We start from the raw sequence: 15,929 nt of genomic DNA, 5'->3' as shown, positions 1-15,929 counted from the left end.
CCGGAGCACAAGGCTAATTGGAGGAGTCCCAATGCCTTCTATCTGAGGAGATGGTGCAGCGCACCGAGGCCAACACTGCGACGGTGGCGCCTGCAGTGGGGATATTGGTGCAGGATGTGCACTCCATGGCAGGAGATGTCCGCACCATGGCTCTGCATATGAGCTCCATGGTGCAGGGCTTTGACTGCATGGTGCAGGCACATCTGGGAATCCACGACTGTCAGTGCCAGAGGAGAGCGGGGTTTGTGGATCTCACTCCAACTGACACACATTGGCGGGGCCGCAAGATCCTGACCATAGTGTCACATTCCCTGCCTAGACCCATGATATCCTGTTCTAAATCTGGATCTACTCGGCCTCAATATACCTCTGTGCTGTTAAATTGCTGCTCTGACATTATGGGCAGGATATTCCGGCCACAATCGCCCCAATGCTGGAAAATCCCACCCGAGGTCAACGGACCTTTGCATGGTGTGTGTCCTGCCCTCTCTGATAAAGTCCCTTCTCTTGCAGGTCGGTCAATGGAACAAGTTGGACCATCCCCATACCCCCAGAACCACAGGACATTCAGCCCCATGTCTTGATTGAATCTTAATTAACCCAATATATAAGATTATATATTTCAGCAGGAAGAATTTGTCGAGGCAATGACGCTAAATGGTCTAATTTTAAAGGAGGCACAAGACAGAGATATTTGAAGATGGCAAGACAGGTGAACAAAGCAGTTAATAAAACATATGGGCTTTATAAACAAAGCCAAAAAACCCAGGAGGTTATGTTAAACCAATATCAAACACTAATCCAGAAGTGTGTTCAATTCCAGGCACAAACTTTGGGCAGGTTAGGAAGGGTTTGAGAGAATATTCACTAGAATGGTCCAAATTCCGAAGAAGAGTCATTTGGACTCAAAACATGAATTCTGCTTTTCTCTCTCCACAGAGGCTGTCAGATCTGCTGAGTTATTTTCCCAGCACTTTTTGTTTTTATTTCAGATCTCCAGCACCCATTATATTTCGCTCCTACTTCAGTAGAATATGACCAAGTATTACAGCGATGTGGATAGGCTGTAGATGCTAGGATCATTCTCCTCAGGTAGAACAGACAAAGCTTGGGGATATTTTTGCAAAGTGTAGCAAATAATGAAGGGTTTCAGTAGGATGAATGAAGAGAAACTGATTCAAGTGGCTGAGATGTCAATTCCAGAAGGTATGGATTTGAGGCAAATGGCAAAAGAACAAAAGGAAATGTGAGAGGAATTTTTTTTTAATGAATGAGTGATTAAGAATTGAAATGCACTGCCTGATTGGGTGGGAGAAACATTCAATAGTGGCTTTCAAAAGATAATTGAATAAATAGTTAAATGATAAAAATTGCAGGAATATTAAAGAAAAACACAAAGTGCAGGATCAACTGGAAAGCTCTTCACAGACTTGATGGACAGAATGGTCTTCTTCTGTGATTCCTCCAGCTAAATTTTGGGAAGTCTGAAGTCATTGTTACAATCCCTGTTCAGACTGATAACTTTTCAAAAAAAGAGATGTAGATTTCCCGGTGACTAACTTAAAGGATCACACAAAATGAGTTTGCATTTTAAGACTTTTACTGTAATCAACAAACTAAAATTAACAGAAACTTGACATTACTTCCAATTCTCTTTCACATCTGGTGGTGCATTAAGGCAGACTTTCATCTGTTTCCATAGCTAGTTATTGCCAGAACAGGTCACTAGTCTGTCACCAGAGGCTTATAGCTCAAGGGGTGCCACTCCACATCAAGCATGGCTGACCAGGGGTCTTTCCCATTCTTACCACCAGCCATTGGCATGTTGGGAGGATTTGCAGATTGATGTTCACCCTGCTTGGCCGTGCCATGAATATGATTCCTTGGCCATCAAGTCCTGGGATGGGAGTCGTACCCAGAGCTTCTAGCTCAGAGGCAGGGACGCTACTCACTGCTCCCAAGAGCTCCTAAACACTATTTAGTAGGTGGCTAATACACTAAACTACAGAAAGTATTGCCTATTAACTTCTTAACACAGCTAAAATCCCATGCCATGTTTGTGCATTACACCATACTCTCAACAGAAATATAGTTTTGATTACAAAGTTTCAAGCTGCTCCCAGATTTAACAGGATCTTTCTCCCTGTCCCACTGGTGTGAATCGTCCAGTGTCCATTTAAACAAAGTCCCTGTCGCTCCATCTACTAATGTGGAGATGCCGGTGTTGGACTGGGGTAAACACAGTAAGAAGTCTCACAAACCAGGTTAAAGTCCAACTGGTTTATTTGGTAGCACAAGCCACTAGCTTTCGGAGCACTGCTCCTTCATCAGGTAAGTGAGAGTTCTGTTCACAAACAGGGCATATCAAGACACAAACTCAATTTACAAAATAATGGTTGGAATGTCCACTGAACATACTCAGATATACTCCAGTTGCAAGCTTTCCTCTGGTGATTCCATGATCTTTAATAAAAGCTTTGTTTCTTCAAATAGGGGATTCATCCTCCCCAGCACTCTGCCTGGTGATTAACCCAAAAACTGTTCTTTGTCCCTGACTGACATAACAGTACCTACTGTTGGTCACCTTCTCCCAAATTTCTCAGTGCGACTACCCCTGAAGTCTGTGAGTCTGTACACAGGAAGAACAGCTGCTTCCTCTTTTGTGTCCAGATGTTGAAGCACACGCCTTATTTTCTATAAGCTTTGACCTGACCACATTCATCATGGTCCTCTGTACTTCCTAACCTCCTACTACTCATTGTGTATTCCTTTGCCTTACTAATCCTCCCAGAATGCATCACCACACCCTTTTCAGGTTAAATTTCATTTGCCACTGTTCTGCCCATCTGACGAGCCCATCTATATCATTCTGCAACCTAAGGCTTTCCTCCTTGCTATTTACACCACTGTGAACTTACTGATGATACCACACCCCCACCCCACCCCCTGACATCCCCATCTACATCATTGTGTACACTAAAAACAGCAAGGGACCCAGTAACAATCCCTGTGGCACACCACTGGACACAGGCTTCCAGACACAAAAACAACATACGGCCATCACCCTCTGTCTCCTGCCACTAAGCCAATGTTGGATCCAATTTGCCAAATAGTCCTGGATCCTGTGGGCTCTTACCTTCTTGATCAGTGTCCCATGTTGGATCTTGTCAAAAGCCTGATTGAAGCTCATGTAGACTACATCAACTGCACTGCCCTCATCTACACACCTAATCACCTCCTCGAAAAATTTAATCAGATTTGTCAGACATGATCTCCCCTTCACAAAAGCTATACCGACTATCCTTGATTAATTCTTACCTCTCCAAGTGGAGATTAATTCAGTCCCTCAGAATCTTTTCCAATGATTTCCCTATCACTGATGTTAGACTCACTGACCTGTAATTACCTGTTTTTTTCCCTATTCTCCTTCTTGAAGGATGGTACCACATGGAATAGATAGCATATCTGACAATGGGGCCATTTCCCTGAAGAATAGTCAACATGGCTTTGTCGAGGGGAGATCATGGCCGGAATTTTACCGCCCTGTCCTGCCCACCATGGGAATCGGAGCGGAAGAGGGGAGGACCATGGAAAAGTCCGTTGACCTCGGGCAGGATTTCATTGTTTCGGGACAAGCAACATCCTGCCTCATGTCTAACAATTCTGATTGTATTATGGGGGGAGAGGTTTAACACGGATATCAGAAGGACGTATTTTACGCAGAGGGTGGTGGGGGGTCTGGAATGCGCTGCCGGGCAAGGTGGTGGAGGCGGACACACTGGGAACGTTTAAGACTTATCTAGATAGCCACATGAACGGCGTGGGAATGGAGGGATACAAAAGAATGGTCTAGTTTGGACCAGGGAGCAGCGCGGGCTTGGAGGGCCGAAGGGCCTGTTCCTGTGCTGTATTGTTCTTTGTTTGTTCTTATGATGCTGAGACACAAGACAGCAAAAATGCTACAAGATAATCCAAGCAAACAAATTACACAACTAATTTTCGCAGTAATTCTGCAATTATCCTGGACAGTTCCACATCAGTGGGAACTGGCCCAATTGGCAAACCCCTTCCAAGATAAGTGACCCTGTGAAAGTGGTAGGTGTTATGTCTTGTGATTCCCAGAAGTCTGGAATAATCTGACTCAGATTCTGAACCTTTCATTGAGTATATCTTTCACATCTCCCCAAGTGCCTGTGTGGTGGAATGACACAATGTTGATTTGGTAAAGAGACTGTATAGTGCAGGAGTGTGTGATGTGGCATCCTGGATACTCATGTATACATGCACATGACAATGTAATCCCTCAATCACCTACTAGAGTAACAGTAGGTCCCCAAATAGTGTTTGAAGTTATTTTCAACCAGTTTCCAGATTGTCTGGGCAGCCAGGAGTTTATCAAAAGTTCAAGAAAAAGGTGTAGTCCCTTTAACTGATGCATCCCAGTGTGTCATTATTCATACATTTCTCTTTTTGTACTTAGTGTGTTTGCACTTCTGTATAAATAAATACACCGGAATCTGGTGGGAGACTGTGTGGGGAACGGGGAAAGAACATTATTAAAACAAGGATGTGTAAACCACTTATCGCAACATTCATTCAGAAATTCTAAGCCTAAATGCTAATCCAGCCGGTGGAGTTCAGTGGATACATTGGGGAATGAAGACTCCAGATGGGAATGGGCTGGATAAAGGAAGCGTACAGAAAGAGAGAAAAAATAAACTGGCAATATTGAAACTTGGCCCCTTTCAGACATTTCTCTGCTTAGTATCCACCCCTTGTTAAGTGCTGATTGCTGCCCTGGTAGCCCCAGTTTGTATCTAGATTGGCCACATTGAATGTCAATCAACATTCCGCCCCGCTGCTGTATGTTACATGACAGTTCCTTGAAAATTTGAAACTTTTTTTTTCTGTGGAGTCAAGTTTCAAACTCGGCTGACAGAGGAGGAGGAGGAGGGGGTTCGGTTTCTCTTTGCACCACCAGCCCTGGGCTGTTTATTTGGCGAATGATTCACCCTCCAAACTCTGGAGCCTGCTGCGGATTTACAACCTCTCAAAGCGGCCAGAGGGAACGAAGGAGGTTTTATTGCTCCCCAACTCTGTTCAGGAAAAAAAAGTAAGCTCGCCGGATCAAAATTGGCGGCTTTGGGAGAACAGGTAAAAAAAAAACCTCGAATGATTTTATCGGGACAAACAGACAGGGAACAGAGAGAGACTGATATGATATAGATTACAATGATTCAAGGTATGGGAAAACGTGTAATTTAGAAGGGAATGGTGCCTCAAACTTGCACTGGAAACAATTTGGGCAATTGAATATAACAATGTCAGTTACATTCTTTTAAGCTTTACATAACCCCATTGGGATTATGTAGAGAGATTTGTCTCTTGTCCTCCCACTGCTCATTGCGAATAACCAGTTTTACAAAGTCCAGTTACAGAAACCCCTCGCCTGACACACACCTCCTTGACATCTATTCATTTTTCAATCTCTGTATTCCCCAGAGCATTTGTACTTGTGTGTTTTTCGCCACAATAATTGTATTTTCCTCGACAAATATATATTGGGGAAAGAATAACCTAACTTTTTTTTTAAGAAAGTTAGTGAAGCTTGGAATTAGCATGTTGGGGGCGAATGATTTTTTTTTAAAAGCAATAATTTTAACAATTGAACTGGAGTGAAACTGTTTTCTAAGGATGTGGCCAATGCTAATTTTCATTTTAATGCCAATTTCATCCCATTGAAATATATCAAGTCTACAGGACGTGTCTTTGGGCCAATCGGAAGCCAAGAGTGTTTAATTTGTACCAATCAGGAGAGCACAGAGGCGGTAGAGAGGTTTCCATGGTGATGTGTAACAAACTTTAACCAGCGTGTATGTTTCACCTGGGTCACCAACCTGACCTCCGCTCCAGGACTTACTTGTTCAATAAACACTAGAATTTCACTTGGATTACTGAATGTTAAATGGTGTTTTGACATGAATTACACAATCCATCTCCGTAGTGGGAGAGGGTGTTTAAAACCGAATGACTCGTTGTGAGACCTCAGTAAACTTACCAAGAACTTTCAAAGGCAACATGACGTTGTACTTTTCTCAACAGCTTCAGTGGATAAATATCCTTTCGTTTCAGGCCAGGAAAGGACTTTGATCTGAAGCAGGGTTGGGAATTACCAGGGAGGTGGACTGGATAAGCGTGCTAAAGGATTAATCAGTGGGAAGCACTTTATAGAATCCTACAGTGCAGAAGGAGGCCATTCGGCCCATCGAGTCTGCACCGACCACAATCCCACCCAGGCCCTATGCCCGTAACCCCATGTATTTACCCTACAAATCCCCTGACATTACGGTCAATTTTAGCATGGCCAATCAACCTAATCTGCACATCTTTGGAGTGGGTGGCATGGTGGCACAGTGATTAGCACTGTTGCCTCAGAGCGCCAGGGACCCGGTTTTGATTCCCAGCTTGGGTCACTGTCTGAGCGGTGTCTGCACGTTCTCCCCGTGTCTGCATGGGTTTCCCCCGGGTGCTCCAGTTTCCTCCCACAGTCCGAAAGACGTGCTGGTTAGGTGCATTGGCCATGCAAACTTTTCCCTCAATGTACCCGAACAGGCACTGGAGTGTGGCGACCAGGGGGTTTTCATTGTAACTTCATTGCAGTGTTAATGTAAGCCTAAATGTGACACTAATAAATAAACTTAAATAAGTGAGATCCTTAGAGTACAAAGCAGACATGCCCCCTCCAAAAATAAGAATGGTACTGCCAATCTAGACCCTCATGGTTGTTCAGAAAAATACAGGGGAAAATTTAAAAAAGAAATAAGCTTGTGATAGTCACAAAAAAACTCAACATTGCAGCTAGCCTAGAGGAATATATAAAGTACGGGGATCAAGTAAAAAAAGAAATAAGGTAATCAAAGAGAGGGCATGAAAAAATATTTGCAAGCAAGATTAAGGAAAACCCAAAGATGTTTTACCAGTTTATAAAGAGCAAAAGGAAAGGTAAGGAAAAAGTGGAAACGATTAGAAATGAAGAAGGGAACTTGTGGGAATGTGCAGAAGATATGAGAAGAGTTTTAAATGAATTTTTTGTCTTCATATTCATAAAGGAAAGGTATGATGTAGGATATAATAGTCCAAGAGGAGCAGTGTAGAATATTGGATTAAATAATAATAATGAATGAGAAAGTGTTAGTGGAGTTGGAATCCTTGAAGGTGGAAAAGTCACCAGGGCCGGATGGATTGTTGCCTAGGATAGTGATGGAGGTCAGATAAGAACTAGCAGATGCTCTGAGGATTATTTTCCAATCTTCACTAGATATAGGTGAGGACTGGAGGAATGCAAATGCTGTTCCGTTGTTTAAAAAGGGTATGAAGGAACTGCCAAACTATTATAGGCCAGTTAGTCTAACTTCAGTGGTGGGCAAGTTGTTAGACTCGAACCTGAGAGATTGGATAAACTGTCATTTAGAAAGACATGTACTGGTCAGGGAGAGTCAGCATGACTTTGTTAAGGGAAGGTCATGCCTTACAAATTTGATTGAATTCTTTGAGGATCAATGAGGGTAGTGCAGTGGATGTTGTCTACATGGATTTTAGTAAGGCGTTTGACAAGGTCCCACATGGCAGACTGATCAAAAAAGTAAAAGTCCATGGGATGCAGGGTAATGTGGCAAATTGGATCCAAAGCTGGCTTAGTAACAGGAAACAAAGGGTAATGGGTGAAGGCTGCCCTTGCAAGTGGAATGCTGTTTTAAGTGGTGTTCCGCCTGGCTCTGTATTGGGACCCCTGCTGTTTGTTTTATATATTAACAATTTGGACTTGAGGTGGGAGGGCGGGGGGAGGTGGGGGCGGTAGCATGATTGGAAAAGTTGCGGAGGACACAAAAATTGGCTGTGTAGGGGATAGTTGTAAGCTCCAAAATGATATAGATAGATTGCTTAAGTGGGCAGGAAAGTGGCTGATTGAGTTCAACTCTGATAAGTGTGAGGTAATGCATTTGAGGAGATCAAACAGTAAAATGGAATACACAATAAACAGCAACATACTGAGAGGGGTAGATGAAGTGAAAGATCTTGGCGTGCAAGTGCACAGGCTCCTAAAAGTAGCTGCATAGATAGATAAGATTGTAAAGATGGCATATGGAATGCTCTCCTTCATTGGCAGAGGTATAGAATATAAAAGTAGAGATATAAAGATGAAACTGAATAAGACACTGGTGAGGCTACACAACTTCAATATTGTATGCAGTTCTGGTCACCACATTACAGGAAGTACGTAATTGCTCTGGAGAGAGCACAGATAAGATTTACTGGAATATTTTCAGGGTTGGAGAATTGTGGCTACAAGGAGAGGTTGGGGTTGTTTTCTTGGAACAGAGAAGGCTGAAGGGTGATGTGACTGAGGATTACAAAATTGTGAGGGATAGGGAGAGTAGAGAGGAGGAAACTGTTTCCCTTGACAGAGTTCAAAAACCAGGGGGTCATGAATTCAAGCTAAGTGGCAGAAGGATTAGAGGGGACATGAGGAAAAACATTTTCGGTGGGTGTCTGGAATTTGCTGCCTGCATTGGTGGTGGAGTAGAGGCCCTAAACTTGTTTAAAAAGTACCTGGATCTGCACCATAAATGCTATAAGCTGCAGGGCTCTGGGCCAGGTGCAGGAAGATGGGATTAGAAAGGGCACATGGGTGTCTTTGGGTCGGCATGGTCAAGATGGGCCAAATGGCCCCCTTCTATGCTAGCTCGTTTCTATGGTTCTATGGGAGATCATTAAAATTGATAGCTACATGAATTGGAAAAGGGAAAAGATATAGAAGGGTATGATGAGAGATGGTGTTCAGATCATACAAGAAGGTTACGAGCTATTTTGATGATTTTTACTCTGTAAAATGAAATGCAGTTGTTACTGAATTTGCTGTAAACAGATTGTTGCTGACTCTTCCTGTGGTTTTTGATGGGCAAATAAATGTTATCTCTTTTAACAAAGTTGATTCCTGAACCATTTTTGATAGCAGAGCCATAATGAAAATATAACCAATCAAAGAACAAAGAAAATTACAGCACAGGAACCAGGCCCTTCAGCCCTCCAAGCCTGCACCAACCATGCTGCCCGACTTAACTAAAACCCCTTATCCTTCCAGGGACCATATCCCTCTATTCCCATCCTATTCATGTATTTGTCAAGACGCCCCTTAAAAGTCACTACCGTATCCGCTTCCACTACCTCCCCCGGCAACGAGTTCCAGGCACCCGCTACTCTCTGTGTAAAAAATCAACTTTCATGCCAGCTTGGCACTCTATGATATGACTGGACTTTTTACCCAGGAGATGGGCTGTGAATGTAATTTTCCCATCTTGTTTAACTCCTGATGAGAGACTCTGGCTGGAATTCTCCATCTCACACACCCCACTACCGCTGCAGGCGAGAATGGAGAATTTGACACCCAGCCAAATCTCCATTCACAGCGACTGGACCGGAGAATCCCAGGCGAGGTCAGAGAATTCCTGCCTCGGCTCCGAGCTGCCTGATAGAGTCATAGAGGTTTACAGCATGCAAACAGGCCCTTCGGCCCAACTTGTCCATGCGCCCTATTTTTTTTAAACAGTCCCAATTGCCCGCATTTGGCCCATATCCCTCTATACCCATATTACCCATGTAACGGGAAGATGTGGTTTATATGGATTTTAGCAAGGCGTTCGATAAGGTCCCCCATGCAAGGCTTCTAGAAAAAGTGAGAGGTCATGGGATCCAAGGGGCTGCTGCCCAGTGGATCCAGAACTGGCTTGCCCAAAGGAGGCAGAGAGTGGGTATAGATGGGTCTTTTTCTAAATGGAGGTCGGTCACCAGTGGTGTGCCCCAGGGATCTGTTCTGGGACCCTTGCTGTTTGTCATTTTCATAAATGACCTGGATGAGGAAGTGGAGGGATGGGTTGGTAAGTTTGCCGACGACACGAAGGTTGGTGGGGTTGTGGATAGTCTGGAGGGATGTCAGAAGTTACAGAGGGACATAGATAGGATGCAAGACTGGGCGGACAAGTGGCAGATGGACTTCAACCCAGATAAATGCGTCGTGGTCCGTTTTGGTAGGACAAATGGGATGAAGGAGTACAATATAAAGGGAAAGACTCTTAGTACGGTAGAGGATCAGAAGGACCTTGGGGTCCGGGTCCATAGGACTCTAAAATCAGCCCCGCAGTGGAGGAGGTGGTTAAGAAGGCGTATGGTGTGCTGGCCTTTATCAATCGAGCGATTGAGTTTAGGAGTCCGGGGATAATGATGCAGCTATATAAGACCCTCGTCAGACCCCACTTGGAGTACTGTGCTCAGTTCTGGTCGCCTCACTATAGGAAGGATGTGGAAAAGATTGAAAGGGTGCAGAGGAGATTTACAAGGATGTTGCCTGGATTGAGTGGCATGCCTTATGAGGATAGGCTGAGGGAGCTCGGTCTTTTCTCCTTGGAGAGACGAAGGATGAGAGGAGACGTAATAGAGGTGTATAAGATGTTGAGAGGATAGATCGGGTGGACTCTGAGGCTTTTTCCCAGGGTGGAAATGTCTGCTGCGAGAGGACACAGGTTTAAGGTGCTGGGGTGTAGGTACAGGGGAGATGTTAGGGGTAAGTTTTTCACACAGAGGGTGGTGGGCGAGTGGAATCGGCTGCCGTCAGTGATGGTGGAGATGAACTCAATCAGGTCTTTTAAGAGACTCCTGGATGAGTACATGGAGCTTAATAGGATGGAGGGTTATAGGTAGGTCTAGAAGGTAAGGATGTGTTCGGCACAACTTGTGGGCCGAAGGGCCTGTTTGTGCTGTAGTTTTTCTATGTTCTCTATGTTCTAACTGTCTAACTGCTTTTTAAAAGACAAAATTGTACCGCCTCAACTACTACCTCTGGCAGTTTGTTCCAGACACTCGTCACACTGCATGTGAAAAAATTGCCCCTCTGGACACTTTTGTATCTCTCCCCTCTCACCTTAAACCTATGCCCTTTAGTTTTAGACTCCCCTACCTTTGGGAAAAGATATTGGCTATCTAGCTGATCTGTGCCCCTCATTATTTTATAGACCTCTATAAGATCACCCCTCAGCCTTCTACGCTCCAGAGAAAAAAAGTCCGGCTCCTAAGGAATGAGGCAGTTGCTGTTTCTTCCATGTACAAGACTCCCTGTGTTTCTCACACTGTAGCATAAGTGGATTAAGAAAGGAAAACCTGCATTTCATACAGCACTTTTCACAACTATCAGATATCTCAAAGTATTTTACAGCCAATGAAGTATTTTTGAAGTGTAGTTCCTATCATAATGTTGTGAATGTGACAGCTGATGTATACACAGAGAGCTCCCACAAGTAGAGATATGATCATGGCCAGGTAATCTGCTTTTGTGATGTTGATTGAGGGAAAAATATTGGGGAGAGGCAGTGGCTTAGTGGCAATGTCACTAAAATAGTCATCCAGTGGCCTGGATTGTTCTGGGGTGGCATGGGTTCAAATCCCTCCATGGCAGTAGATTTAAATCCAATTAATAAAGTTTTTGGGCGTAGAGTACAAGAGCAAGGAGGTTATGCTGAACTTATACAGGACACTAGTTAGACCTCAGTCAGAATGTTGTGTATGGTTCTGGGTGCCACACCACAGGAAGGATGTGAATGTGTTCGAGAGAGTGCAAAAGAGATTTACAAGAATGGATGAGAAACTTCAGTTATGAGGATAGATTGGAGAGGTTGGGACTGTTCTCCTTGGAGAGAAGGTGACTACGAGGAGATTTAATAGAGATGTTCCAAATCATGAGGAGGATGGACAGAGTTGTTGCCGCTCGTAAAAGGATCAGGAACGAGAGGACACAGATTTAAAATGATTTGCAAAAGAAGCAAATGATGCGCGAGAAAAATACTTTTTCACTCAGTGAGTGGTTCTGGTTTTAATGCACTCCTGGAAGTGAGGAGGAGGCAGGTTCAATCGAGGCATTCAAGAGGGCAATAGATGATTACTTGAATGGAAACAATGTGAAGGGGTACAGGGAAAAAGGCAGGGGACTGGCACTGTGTCAAGATGCTCATTCGGGGAGCCAGTGCAGACTGATAGGCCAAATGGTCTCCTTCTGCACGTAACAATTCTATGATTCTGGAATTCTGAGATAGAAACATAGAAACTAGAAACAGGAGTGGGCCATTCGGTCCTTTGAGCCTGCTTCACCAGTAATTTTGATCATGGCTGATCATCAAATTAAATTTCCTGATTCCCCCCCCCCCCACCCCCCCAATATCCCTTCATCCCTTTAGCCCCTAGAGCTATATCTAATTTCTTCTTGAAATCAGATATTTTGGCCTCAACTACATTCTGTGGTAGTGAATCCACACATTCACCACCCTCTGGGTGAAGAAATTTCTTCATCAGGTGAAGGAGCGGCGCTCCGAAAGCTCGTGCTACCAAATAAACCTGTTGGACTTTAACCTGGTGTTGTGAGACTACTTATTCAGTTCTAAAAGGTTTACCCCTTATCCTCAAACTATGACCCCTAGTTCTGGATGGCCCCACCATTAGGAAAATTCTTTCTGAATCTACCATGTGAGAATTTTATAAGTTTCTAAGAGATGCCCTCTCACTCTTCTAAACTCCAGTGAATATAATCCTAACCGACTTAGTCTCTCCTCATATGACAGCTCTGCCAACCCAGGAATCAACCTGATAAACCTTTGCTGTACTCTCTCTATAGCAAGGACAACCTTCCTCAGATAAGGACACCAAAACTGCACACAATACTCCAGTGTGGCCTCACTAATGCCCTATACAATTGCAGCAAAACATCCCTATCCCTGTACTGAAATCCTCTCGCTATGAAGGCCAACATGCCATTTGCCTTCTTTACTGCCTGCTGTACCTGCGCGCTTACTTTCAGCGACTGATGCGCGAGGAGACCAAGGTCTCACTGAGTATCCACCTCTCTCAATTTACACCCATTCAAGTAATAATCTGTCTTCCTATTATTGCTGCCAAAGTGGATTATGTGGTTGCAGCCCTGGCCAAGATTGACTAATTCAGTTGGGGTCCAATCCGGGATTATTCTTCACTGCTGTGGTTTAGCAGCAAATCAGAAAGTGCATGAGATATTTGAAATGCTGTTTTTATTTACTTAGTTTCCTCCGAGACCTATTTTTTGCATCGCTGGCCTTTTTAGGACATGCCAAAGAATCTGGTTTTAGTCCGCCGCCTTCTGGATAGAAGCCAACTCCTTTCTTCTGTCTTTGTGAGAACTGTCTTTGATTGCTGCCCTCTGCTGTACCCAATATGTTGATATTCTCAGATGAAGCAAAGTATTTAGGGAAGATTTGTACGTTCTTTGTTAGTCATCAGCAAGGAATGACTTCTCTTGATTTACCTGTGGAAATCTATCCTTCTTTTCCCCTCCAGCATTTTCTTTTATTCATTTACAGGATGTGGATATCACTGGCTACACCAGCATTTGTTGCCCATCCCTAGTCGCCCTTGAGAAGGTGGTGGTGAGCTATCATCTTGAACCACTGCAGTCTCTGTGGCATAGGTACACCCACGTTATTGTTGGGCTCTGAGTTCCAGGGTTTTGACCCAGCGACCGTGAGGGAACAGTGATATATTTCCAAGTCAGGATGGTGAGTGTCTTGGAGAGGGACTTGCAGATGGTGGTGTTCCCATGTTTCTGCTGCCCTTGTCCTTCTAGATGGTAGTGGTTGTGGCTTTGGAAGGTGCTGTCTAAGGAGCCTTGGTGAGTTCTTGCAGTGTATCTTGTTGATGATACACATGGCTACCACTGTTCATCGGTGGTGGAGGGAGTGCATATTTGTGGAGGGGATGCCAATCATGCGGGCTGCTTTGATCTGGATGGTGTCAAGTTTCTTGAGTATTGGAGCTGCACCCATCCAGGCAAGGGGAGAGTATTTCATCACACTCCTGACTTGTGCCTTGTAAATGGTAGACAGGCTTTGGGGAGTCTGGAGATGAGTTACTCATCACATGATGCCAACCCTCTGACCTGCTTTTTTAGCCACTATATTTATATGGCTTGTCCAGTTTCTGGTCAATGGTAACCCCTAGAAGTTGATAGTATGGGATTCAGTGATGGTAATGTCGTTGAATGTCAGACTCTCTCTTATTGGAGATGGTCATAGTCTGGCATGCATGTGGCATGAATGTTACTTGCCAGTTGTCTGCCCAAGCCTGGATATCATCCAGGTCTTGCTGCATTTGGACATGGACTGCTTCAGTATCTGACGAGTCGTGAATGGTGCTGAATATTGTGCAATTATCAGCAAACATCCCCACTTCTGATCTTATGATGGAAGGAAGGTAATTGAAGCAGCTGAAAATGGTTGGGTTTAGGACAAGCGTGTATTGATGTCCTGGAGCTGAGATGAGTGACCTCCAACAACCACAACCTTTGTGCTAGGTATGTCCCCAACCTGCAGAGAGTTTTCCTCTGATTCCCATTGACTCCAGTTTTGTTTGGACACCTTGATGCCACGCTTGGTCAAAGGTGGCCTTGAAGTCAGCTCCAAAGATGCTGACTTTTGCTGGGTACAATGAAGTAGATGTCTTTTCGTATCTGTCTCCATGGATACTGGGGTCTGTTCAGTAGGTGACCTGAAAGGTAATAATCGTTACCACTTCCACAGCCAAGCCTGTTTCTATCTTCACCCATGTCCATTTTTCAACAGGCTCACTAGATAGTGGTGAGAAGCAGGAATGTTTTCTGATTTTTATCTCTTAGTCCAGGGGCACTGAGACCAATTACACAGATACAATCTGAATCCATTACATTAGCTGGGAATCAAACCTGAGATGTCCTGGTCTTTGTGCCCAACATTGTCCTGGGAAGTGTATCTAACCAGTGAGACATTTGGAAAAAGTGGAATTGTCTGCTACATTTTGAAATAAGTGATTGGGTCTTTCTCATCAAAGAATTCATCATACAGTTCCCTTATTTGGGTCAGCATTTGACATTTATCTTAAAATGTAACCTGTTCATCACACTAAGGTAAAGATAAGCTCAACAACTTACAAGCCAGTCAGTTTAACTTCAGTGGTAGGGAAACATCAAGAAACAATAATTTGGGACAAAATCAGTACTCATGATTACAGATGCAGGTTAAGTAAGGAAAGCCAGCACAGATTTGTTCAGGGAAAATCATGTTTAACTGACCTCTTTGAGGTTTGTTTCATGAGGTCACCGAGGATTGGTGAGGCCAATGCTGTTGATGTGTTGCAAATGGATTTCCAAAAGGCATTGGATACAGGGCTGCACAACAGACTTGCGATCAAAGTTATAGCTCATGGAATCAAAAGGACAGTAGCAACATGAATACAAAATTAGCTGAGGAAATGTAAAGTAATGTGAATGGATGTCTTTCGGAATGAAGGAATGTTTGTAATGAAGTTCCCCAGGGGTTGGTGATAGGACCCTTGCTCTTCCTATTATAATTGATCTAAATATTGGTGTGTCGGGCACAGTTTCAAAATTTGCAATTTAAATGAAACTTGGAAGTATTGGAAACTGTGAGAAGCATAGTGTTGACATTGAGTATTTGGAGGAAAGGGCAGACAAGTGGCAGATGAAGTTCAATGCAGGAAAATGTGAAATGATTTATTTTGGTAGAAAGAACATGGAGAGACAACTGGCAAGTAACATTCATGCCACATGGTAGAAAGAACACGGAGAGACAGTAGAAAATAGGGGGTACAATTCTAAATGGGGTGCAGGAGCAGAGAGACCTGAGTGTGTGGGTGTGTGTGCATAAGTCACTGAAGGTGGCAAGACAGGTTGAGAGTGTGGTTAATAATGCATACAAAATCCTGAGCTTAATTAATAGTGTCCAAGAGTGAAGAAGTTATGTTGAACTTGTATAAAATACCGTTTGGCCTCAGTTGGAGTATTGAATATAGTTCCGGGCACCTCA

General features: G+C 43.8%; 1 protein-coding gene across 2 annotated transcripts in view; it reads left to right on the top strand.

Annotated features, from left to right (window-relative positions):
• Positions 1-4,909: 4,909 nt before the first annotated feature.
• The window catches only part of tnfaip8l1 (tumor necrosis factor, alpha-induced protein 8-like 1), a 72,816-nt gene continuing 61,796 nt past the window's right edge, over positions 4,910-15,929 (top strand). Inside the window, exon 1 of one of the 2 annotated variants that reach the window (XM_078198136.1) lies at positions 4,910-5,113. The gene's annotated coding sequence lies outside the window, so the exon portion shown is untranslated. Of the gene's footprint in view, positions 5,155-15,929 lie in introns of both variants that reach the window. The other variant, XM_078198135.1, reaches the window with a different exon arrangement.

This window comes from Mustelus asterias, chromosome 26, assembly GCF_964213995.1.
Source record: "Mustelus asterias chromosome 26, sMusAst1.hap1.1, whole genome shotgun sequence".
NCBI classification, from domain to species: domain Eukaryota; kingdom Metazoa; phylum Chordata; class Chondrichthyes; order Carcharhiniformes; family Triakidae; genus Mustelus; species Mustelus asterias.
Note: the sequence above shows the minus strand (reverse complement) of the source record. Positions and strands in the feature narration are given on the sequence as shown.